This window comes from Ostrea edulis, chromosome 2, assembly GCF_947568905.1.
Source record: "Ostrea edulis chromosome 2, xbOstEdul1.1, whole genome shotgun sequence".
Classification (NCBI taxonomy): Eukaryota; Metazoa; Mollusca; class Bivalvia; order Ostreida; family Ostreidae; genus Ostrea; species Ostrea edulis.
Genome location: NC_079165.1, coordinates 25,437,482 through 25,448,161, shown reverse-complemented (window position 1 = coordinate 25,448,161; position 10,680 = coordinate 25,437,482). Strand labels below are relative to the sequence as shown.

Below are 10,680 nucleotides of genomic sequence, written 5' to 3'. Positions count from 1 at the left end.
AATCGATCTTATATCATGCTTATTCCATGTAAAAAAAAAAAAAAAAAATTGCATTCATGTTTGTCAGTTTTCAGTTTTTACAGCTTGAATTCCTCTCTTCAATATATATTATTATGAAGCAGACTTTGTTCAAAAGCTTCTACACGAGAATAGAAAATCTCTTGCTGTGGTCTTCAACTCGACATTTAGATATATCGACGATGTTTTATTAATTAACAATAATCATTGTCATTCATATGTCGATTCGATTTATCCCTATGAACGCGAGGTAAAAGACACCACAAAAAGTCCTCCACATCTGCTTCAAGGCAAGGCAGATGCTGTATAGGAATAATTTATATACAAAAAACATATTTCAGATATTTCTCTTCATTGAATTTGGATTTCTTTACATTAATTTGATCGGGATCGAGATTATAGAAATCAACAAGCTGCGAAGGGAAATTGGTTTTCTTCATTATTTAAAAATGAATAAAACGGGTTATAAATGTGTGGGATTTGTTAGGTTAATGAATATATAATAATGTAGTAAAAGAGTTCATTCACTTGCATTAATCGAAAACCCCAGGGTTCTCTAGGGTTTAGTAGGACCGGGAGTTAACTTGTCTAGAATTAAGTTAATAATGATAATTATCAAACGTATTTTAGCTCGAATTTGATGATGCGAAATTGTGTTTTTCGCTTCTTTATCAAGATCGATCCTTTCACTTTGGTGCTCCGAATGACAATGCAAAGACGAAAGACTGACCGCTGAACAAACGATGAGCGCACGGTAAACGCTTTGTGAATGGTGAGCACACGGTGAGTGGACGGAAGATGGTAAAGTAGAACGTTTCAGGGACTTTAATACCGTCTAAACGATCTCCTGGAACTTGTCCGCTCTTTTATATTAGCTTATTACGTCAATAAAATTGGCGAAGGCCATGCATGCGAGAAAACATTTAGTCAAATGGAAAAGATATCTGTATTAGCTTTAAACCTGTCTGGTCCGACTTTGGACAAATTTTGTCCATCTAGTACACTGATTATTTTTCGCACGTACGTGTTTATGAGGCTGTACGATGTGTCATGCATTATTTCATCTGCTTTAATCAGAATTATGTGGTTTTAAATCGGTGCTTACAAACGCCATTTCTAAGGCATACTCAAAAGATAAATCAAATGACAGTCACGTGTCCAGTTCAGACTTCCGGATGCTTATCTGTGTACCGTGCCATAAGTGTTTCACGTTTTTGTTTAATAGAAATAAAAATATCAAATACTGCTTAGTAATTCCTAAATATATTCATTGTTTTACGTTCTTTAAAATCTAAATTTAGACATTTGCGTCTGAGTTATGTACGTCATTTTGAGATTCCCCTCAAGCGCGTGGGGTTATTTATAGACACATAGCCAAACATGGTTTTGAATCGGCGAGAAATGACACAATTCCTAAAAGAACAGACCGTGCGTTTGAAGAACGAAGAAAGAAAAAAGTTGAGATAGCAGAATTACCGGGATATTATTAATCTATATACTGGACTCCATGCATATGTCTTCACTATGCAAGGTGAAGATAACGAACAGTGATCAATCTCATAACTCCTACAAGCAATACAAAATAGATAGCTGGGCAAACACGGACCCCTGGACTCACCAGAGGTGGGATCAGGTGCCTAGGAGGAGTAAGCATCCCCTGTTGACCGGTCACACCCGCCGTGAGCCCCATATCCTGATCAGGTAAACGGAGTTATCCGCAGTCAAATCAGTGTGCCAAGAACGGCTTAACAATCGGTATGAAACACGTCAGACAGCATTTGACCCAATGCGAGGTTGTATTGTGTTATTTGAATCAATTATGATAAACATGCACAGGAGTTCCCACCACAAGCGGCAAGTGCATTTGTGGACCCCCACTTTATTTACTTTTTAAATAGTCTTCTCACTGTTTTCTTTTACATGCCAATGTTTTCAAGCATGTAATTGAGGTAAAGTTGATAACTTTCTAAACTAATTCATCTGCATTAAAGCTATATATATATATATTATGTATATGCCGTATTCTTCGGATATCACTGTAGGAACAAAAATCATGTATTTAATATCAAGCTATATAAGTTAAACACTTTCTGCAAATTATGCAATTTAACTCAATCGGATTAAAACGTATTCAAGTTAATTTCCTATTTAATTATGTATTCTACTATTCTTCGAATCGGATAGTGAAAGCCCTATTTCGAAATATTTATGATCATGTGACGTTGCACGCGGTACTTCGAAAGTCAACAAATAGAAGACAACGTGAAATAGTCTAGGCTGTTGATGGGACACATTCAGCAATACAGACGGAAAACAGTGTAAAAAGAACCATGTTTAACAAGAAATCACCATTCAGTACATGTACGACTATATACCGTAACTCCCATTACATTTCTAATGATATCTTTTCTCGCGTGCTTGCGCAAAGCCACAAAAAACGTCACTCCTTCATAAATATACACAAGAAAATCATCATTTTCTCATTACATTCAGTTATCCAGTAATCCTTCAATACTCATATATAATTTGTCGAAACTGTCAAATTGTATTCATAATTCATAGTTTATCATATTTAGAAAACTTTGGTCTCGCTTTAAACATCAAAGAAAATACGGGACATATACCTTTAATACTTTGAAGAAAAAACAAACAGGTCAAGATCGAACTATACAACTTTAAGAGCAATCTTTCATAGATAACGAGAACCCCTTTCTGAAAATTTGTGGGACATTTTATTTTAACTTTGATATCTCTTTTACATCGATTAAGAGATATCTCTTTACGGTAAAGAAACGTTTATGTTTATATATATATATATATATATATATATAAAGCACAAACAAACAATTATAACACCCAGCCTTACGTTTATCCCTAGGATCTAAACGATACATGTGAAAATCAATTAATTAATATATAAAGCACTAAATAATCACAACTAGGTACTGAAAATTTTCGCCCCAGCATGGGGTCGAACCAGCGACGTACGGCACCCACCGCCTAGCAAGATTGTCAAACCAGTGCATAAGTCCACTCGGCCACAACGACTTCCCTAAAAAAAGGAAGCTTTGTTATGCTCCTAAAGCGTTACTTATACACACTGATGCAATCCCACACAGTCGCTGTGTCATTCAGTGTTTAAGATATTTTATAAGGAGAGTGGATCTCTCGATGCAATTGTATAGAATATTTAATATAAAGCACAAACAAACAATTATAACACCCAACCTTACGTTTACCCCTAGGATCTAAACGATACATGTGAAAATCAATTAATTAATGTATAAAGCACTAAATAATCACAACTAGGTACTGAAAATTTTCGCCCCAGCCCGGGGTCGAACCAGCGACGTACGGCACCCACCGCCTAGCAAGATTGTCAATCAGTGTGTATAAGTAGCGCTTTAGGAGCATAACAAAGCTTCCTTTTTTAGGGAAGTCGTTGTGGCCGAGTGGACTTACGCACTGGTTTGACAATCTTGCTAGGCGGTGGGTGCCGTACGTCGCTGGTTCGACCCCGGGCTGGGGCGAAAATTTTCAGTACCTAGTTGTGATTATTTAGTGCTTTATATATATATATATACTACTCAAAATTTGATAAGGATCACTAGGTTATATGTGTGTAATTTACCACTAACATAACAAAATTTGACCCAGAAACGTGTTTACTCAAGTTATGAATGAAAATTCATGAACGGCATGAACTTTTATCAATACAGAATGCTTGAAATCTGATAACAACATCAAAAGGCATTTCATTACAAAAAGTTAACAGCAAACCAGAGAAAGAATTACACAGTTTTTGAGGATAGTCCATCATTACACTTAGTCGATGAAGTGTCAATACCGGGTATGGCCTCTCCTTGCATCAATGACGGCTTGACAACGTCGAGCCATGCTGTCAATAAGCATCCGAATGTTTCCTATGGGAAGGTTGTTCCACTTTTCCACGAGGGCGTTTCCGAGCTCTGCCAAAGTCGTGGGTTGTGCTCTACGGCGTGAAAGGGCAACCTGCAGCATGTTCCATATATGCTCAATCGGGTTCAAGTCTGGCGAGCGCGCTGGCCAGTCCATACGGACAATTGTCTCCTGCTGAAGGTACTGCTCCACCACTTTGGTGCGATGAGGACGGGCGTTATCATCCATCAGGATGAACTCAGGGCCAACAGCACCAGCGTATGGTCTGACGTAAACATCGAGGATCTCATCCCGGTACCGCACCCCGTCATCGTTCCTCTCTCCAGGACATGAAGATCTGTTCTTCCATCCCTGTTGATTCCACCCAGACCATGATGAAACCACCACCATAACGGTCATGTTCACTGATGTTGGCATCATGGAAACGTTCACGTTGTCGTCTCCACACTCGGTGCCTCATGTCTGTAAAGTTCAAACAATACCTGGACTCATCGGTGAACAGAACTTGAACCCAATCGTTCTGTGTCCAAGTGACATTATCTTCAGCCCAGTCCAATCGCTCCCGCCGGTGTCGAACAGTCAGAGGGACTCGAACACACGCCCTTCTCGAGTTGATACCTGCATTGTGAAGCCGATTCCGTATCGTCTGAGTGGACACATTCACCCCCGAGGCGTTAAGGAGGTCGTTACGTAGGCTGGTTGCTGTCCAGTAGGGATGTCGTCGTGCCTGAAGAGCCACAAAATGGTCTTGGCGTCAGATTGTCGACCTCTGACGACCACCCCCATGTCGGTGTGCTGTTGTACCAAAAGTTTGCTGTCGGTTCCGGCTCTGTTTACAACGCTCTGGCTGACGTTTAGTGCATTTGCAACGTCACATTGTGAATAACCAGCGTCAAGCATTCCAATACATCTGCCCAGTTGTTCTGTCGTCAGGCGACGCCTTACACGTTGAGGGGACATTGTGTTGATAAACGTAGTGTAAACACTCAAGTGAGTTTGAAATTTTAGAAAGAATCAGACACCGATGCCTGAGTGAAAATCGTGCAATGGTAGCAAAAAGCATAAACTATGATGAGAAACGCATTTCCCATGGTATGACATGCACGTGCAAGTTTGTTGAAGACGTTTTTTATTTCACTTGGACACACTATTGCCAGTTATGCAGTTATTAATTTTTTAAACAGAAAAATATCTATGATCCTTATCAAATTTTGAGTAGTATATATATATATATATATATATATATATATATATATATATATATATATATATATATATACACATGTAAAACTTATATGGTACCAATTTTGATGCACCAGATGCACATTTCGACAAATAATGTCTCTTCACTCTTCAGTGATGCTCAACCGAAATGTTTGAAATCCGAAATAACAATAAACTTGCTAGAGCTATTTTAGGGAATAACAGAGTGCCAAAAACTGGAGTCATAAGAGCTATGCATGAGGGAGATAATCCTTAATTTTGAAATGAATTTCTAAATTTTATCACAGTAATTAAATATACATCCGTATTTTCAAGCACGAAGTGCTTAGCTACTGGGCTGTAGAGACCCACGGGGACTAACAGTCCACCAGCAGAGGCCTCGATCCAAGGGTCATAATGTAAAACTTATCTTTCAATGTTAAAGATACCTCTCTCTTGCGATATCTCTTTCCGCTTCAGTTAAGACGTTATCTGTTTTTTGATAAATAGTAAACTGGTTTGCCATATATACTCCTCCTAGGCACCTGATCCCACCTCTGGTGTGTCCAGGGGTCCGTGTTTGCCCAACTATCTATTTTGTATTGCTTGTAGGAGTTATGAGATTGATCACTGTTCGTTATCTTCACCTTGCATAAGAAAGACATTGGCTTTTGCACGATAAATACACTCTCCCAACGTAATAATATCGACAGAGAGAGAGAGAGAGAGAGAGAGAGTCCGGTAAATATGATATGGGAGAGAACTTACGCGACATTGAAACGAAATTGTGTGTATAATGTCGAATATTGTAAACTGTTTAATTTTTATTCTACACACAACTTTCAAGAGAGAGCAACTGACACAATGTTATGGTTTATGCTGATCGTCAAACATGAAACCCGATTTCAACATTCGTTTCCATCAATATTGGTTCTTTTAATCATCAACACAATAAAATCATTTTCGCCTTGAATTAGTAAAGCTCATTTTGGCGAGAGAGAAAAAATTCTCACCCTGAATCATCTTATTCCTTTCTAATATAATTAAAAAAACATATATAATTGATATTTTTTATTTGAAGTGACTGCATTTTTGTTAAAAGTTACAGTGGGAGCCAAATTTTAGGGGACATAATTTGAAGATTATAATCGTTTTAAATTTGGAAATAAATGCATAAAACTTATCCTAATTACATTATATGCATTTCATTTTTACAGAAAATTTACTTGGTACGAGTCATTTTTTAAATAGTTTTGAAAATAAATTTTAAAAAATGCCATTTACTTCTCTTCTGAAAGACTCATTTCACCAAATCAAGAGAGTCAATGCTCCTCTATACAGATACAGGTAATTTTTTTGTGAACTATTTAATAGAAACCACAATACTGGTACGATGGAGGATTCACTCCTTTGTGACAATCTCACTTCTGTACAAATCCCTGCAACAGAATGAAAAAAATAATTCTAAAACAGATACATCATAACAAGATAAGTACGAATTAAAAAAACCCCCACCCCAAACTATTACATATTAAGACATACAGCATCATATCTATATTGATGTTTTGTACTTTAATCATACAGTGTAGCGTCATACATGAGTCACCTTTCAGCATTTACGCTATATATATTTAATTGAAAATGCCCTTTGTGTAAAAGAAAAAAGGTCATTCTAAAGTGCAATAACTATGAATCCAAAAACATTTATTACAAAACATCTGGACGCAATATATTTTACCAATTTTAAAAGCTATGACCAATAAAGTAATAGCAAAGATATGTCGATTGAAATATAAATCTTTAGTACACCATTTTATTAAATATTCCTTTGTAGGAGTAGAATGAAAACCTTGAGTGTGGTGTTACTGCAGCAATGAAATGTGAAGATAACAAACAGTAATCAATCTCATAACTCGTATAAGGAATAAAAAAGAGAGAGATGGGCAAACACGGACTCGTGGATATACCAGAGGTGGGATCAGGTGCCTAAGAGTAAGTATCCCCTGTCGACCGGTCACAACCGCCGTGAGCCCTATATCTTGGTTAAATAAACGGAGTAATTCTTAGTTAAAATCAGTGTGCCAAGAACAGCCTAACAATTGCTATGGAAAACGTCAATCAGCATTTGACCCAATGATAGGTTGTGCTGGCAAACCAGATCATTATAACGACCATCGAATTTACGAAATGCTGACTTTAAACGAGAATATTGAAACCCCTGTAACATCAACTTCTTTGTCAGTAGCCTACCTCGATTCAAAAGCTAATCATACGCAGAACAGGCTCTTGCGTATCGAATCAGTTGAGAGATATAAACACCATACATGTATGCAGGTGATAATCAGACTGTTGGAAGACCTGATCACCAAAGATTACGTTGGTACTGTCAATGAGGAACTCTTGCATACTTTTTATTTCAACTTCAGAGTACTTGTACGTGGAATCAGAGTTGTGTTTAACGAAATACTTTTATTAAATTAATTGATATGGTGTTCAGAAAAGAAAAGACACGCTAAGACTATGAAGAAATTGTAGATATTTGTGTTGTTAATGGTATAAAAGTATAGTTTGACCTGGAATAATCTAATTAAGATAATTTAGAAAAGTGGCTGTTTTCAAATAAGAAATAAATTCTATTTTTAACATATAAGAGTGTGAACTGCGATGCTTTGTAATTCGTACACCTCATGTATTTTCAAAAACGAAATTTATTTTAATATTTCATTTCTGTTCATATAAAATAGACGTACTGTATTTATCAAAATTCATACGCACATTGTTCACTTTTACATCGCATTCATGAGAAAACTGCTATCATTTCAACGGGTAAAGATATCGAAGGCAAACCATTGGAAATGTAAATATTGAATTATGTCGTGAAAATGAAAGTTAACTCATTTATAGCACGATACTGTATGTTTCCACACATTTTCAACTGTTTACTCTGGTGGGTTTTTTCTTCTTCGAAGTTCCAATGTGTTTATTTTCCCCACAACTTATAACTGAATGTAAATTTCTATATTCACGCAAACTTAAAAGTCAGTGGGTGGGAGATTATGAAAATTAACATAGAATGCCACGTGTGTTTCAATTTTCATTTGAAATAGTGTAATTTGTCGGGTATGTGAGGTGATTAACTATACAACGGAAAACGTGACAATTTATGCATATCAGTAGCATTGGGAAATAAATTATAACGTTTTCCATTGTATATAGTGAATACCCAACAAACTAGACAGATTCCTTCAATAACCGGAATAAGGGACTGGCGTTTCCCCTGCTCCATATTCGTGAAATAAGAGTATCTCCCCCCAAAAAGCAACTTCAGAGTGTGTATTATCGGAAAGGTCTACAGTCTACATAAGACTACATGTAAAAGGTCCACGTTTGTGTTGACATTTACAGTGTACAGTAGTACGACATAAATGAGTTCGCAAAATGGCCGACGTTGTAAACTCTCGCATGCGTCCTGAGTATTACAGAATGAGATACACGATACATTCGTTGTTATCCTGAATAAAAAAGTGTTCCCGGTATTTTTGTAGTTATTTTCTACTTTCATTTCATTGAGTTTTTGAATTATCCCCCTTTGTTAAAAAAATATCGTCTGCATAGCAAAATGGCACCGCACGGCAAGGAATTGACAAGAGAGCAGAAAGATATCATTGTACAAATGTCAAATGATGGATTTTCGAGTTATAAAATTGAGGAAATAAAAGGGATAAACGGCAGAACAGTTCAGAAATTTCTCAAGCGTGTGAAAAAAGGGGCAACATAGAAAACTGACCTCGAGGTGGAAGCAGGAGAAAAACGACACCGTGTGATGACAGAATCCTATTTCGTAGCATAAAAAACAACCGGCGTCAGACTTTAAAATATGTTACAAGCAGATTTAATGCGAGGACAGGATGCAATGTATCAACCAGAACTGTGAGTAGACGATTATTCGAGGACGGCTATAAAAGATGTGTTGTTTCCAAGAAAACAACAATATCGGGATGGTGAATCGGGAGAAAAGGACTAGATTTTGTCGGCAAAAAATTACACTGGACAGTTGAAAAACACTGGTCTTCCATCATTTTCAGTGATGAGACTAAAATTGAACTTGGTCGGGATAATAAAATTTATGTTTGGAGGAAATCAGATGAAAGATTACGCCCCGAATGTTTAGGACTACGCAGTGACAGAGAGACGCAATGTCGAGCTTCTGTTATGTTTTGGGGTTGCATATCTTACTATGGTGTTGGAACTTTAAAAGCTGTGAATGGTAACATGAACAGTGATAAATACATTGAAGTTCTTGATAAATGTCTCTGGCCAGTTGTTGCGCGACACTTTACAAATCGCCGCTGAATCTTTCAAGAGGACAATGCTCCTTGCCACGTATCTTTGCGCTCAAATCAGTGGAAGCAGGGCAATGATATCAGTACACTTCCATGGCCTCCATAGAGTCCAGACATTAACATTATTGAAAATGTCTGGAAAGTGTTAAAACTTCAGGTACAGAGACGGACAAATGAGATCCGAAATGCCAAAGACCTGGAAAGAGTTGTCCGTGATATTTGGAGTGACCTCCCTTTACATTATATTCGGAGTCTTTATAACACTCTTCCAAGGAGAATTCGCAGTGTGTTACGTACCCGAGGTCATATTACAAAGTATTAAGTCCATGTGGTAAATGAATTTTCTGTTATTGATACAAAACAGGCGCTTAGAATATTTCAGGTGTTATTGCGATTGATGTGACGGTCGGCCATTTTGCGAACTCATTTATGTCGTACTACTGTAGATCCGCACCCAGACATATAAAGGGATTTCGTTTTCCGCAGCATGTTGTGTATAATCAGTTACATTTCCCAAGCATTAAGTCAGTTGCAGGACCCTGTGTGGTTAGAGACAAGCACTATATACAGAGGATCCAGATTTGGGTAATATATATATATATATATATATATATATATATATATATATATATATATATATACACTGTATGAAGGAATAGTTCTGGCTGGAAAGCTACTACGAGAATTTTTTATATTATTATTGAACAACCATTAATATGACATAAGTGACAAATATGGACGATTTAAAAAAAATCATTTAAAGCTAATGAAATTGTTGGAAATGGACAGTCAAAACATAAAGGGGTAAAAAATAAGAAAACGGAAGTGATCAACCTCAGATTAGAGAGAGGAATCACAATATGGCACATATACCAAGCTGAAACGTGCAGCTCCGTTAGGTATTTCTGTGATTCCTTTCTCTAATCTGAGGTTGACCACTTCGTTTTTTTTATATTAATTTTGTGTTGTTTTACGTCACGTCATGTATATTTCACGTCATATTGAGGACGTATAACTCTTAAATAGACTAGTGAAGGGTTTGTATAATATACTAGTCAGGTCATATTGAGGACGTATAGCTCTTGAATTGACTAGTGAAGGGTTTGTATAATATACTAGTCACGTCATATTGAGGACGTATAACTCTTGAATTGACTAGTGAAGGGTTTGTATAATACACTAGTCACGTCATATTGAG

The 10,680-nt window shown here is 36.9% G+C and overlaps 1 long non-coding RNA gene across 1 annotated transcript in view; it reads right to left on the bottom strand.

Annotated features, from left to right (window-relative positions):
• Positions 1-6,199: 6,199 nt before the first annotated feature.
• The window catches only part of LOC130052194 (uncharacterized), a 5,614-nt gene continuing 1,133 nt past the window's right edge, over positions 6,200-10,680 (bottom strand). Inside the window, exon 2 of the long non-coding RNA XR_008800580.1 lies at positions 6,200-6,578. This is a non-coding gene — a long non-coding RNA (uncharacterized LOC130052194). The remainder of the gene's footprint in view (positions 6,579-10,680) is intronic.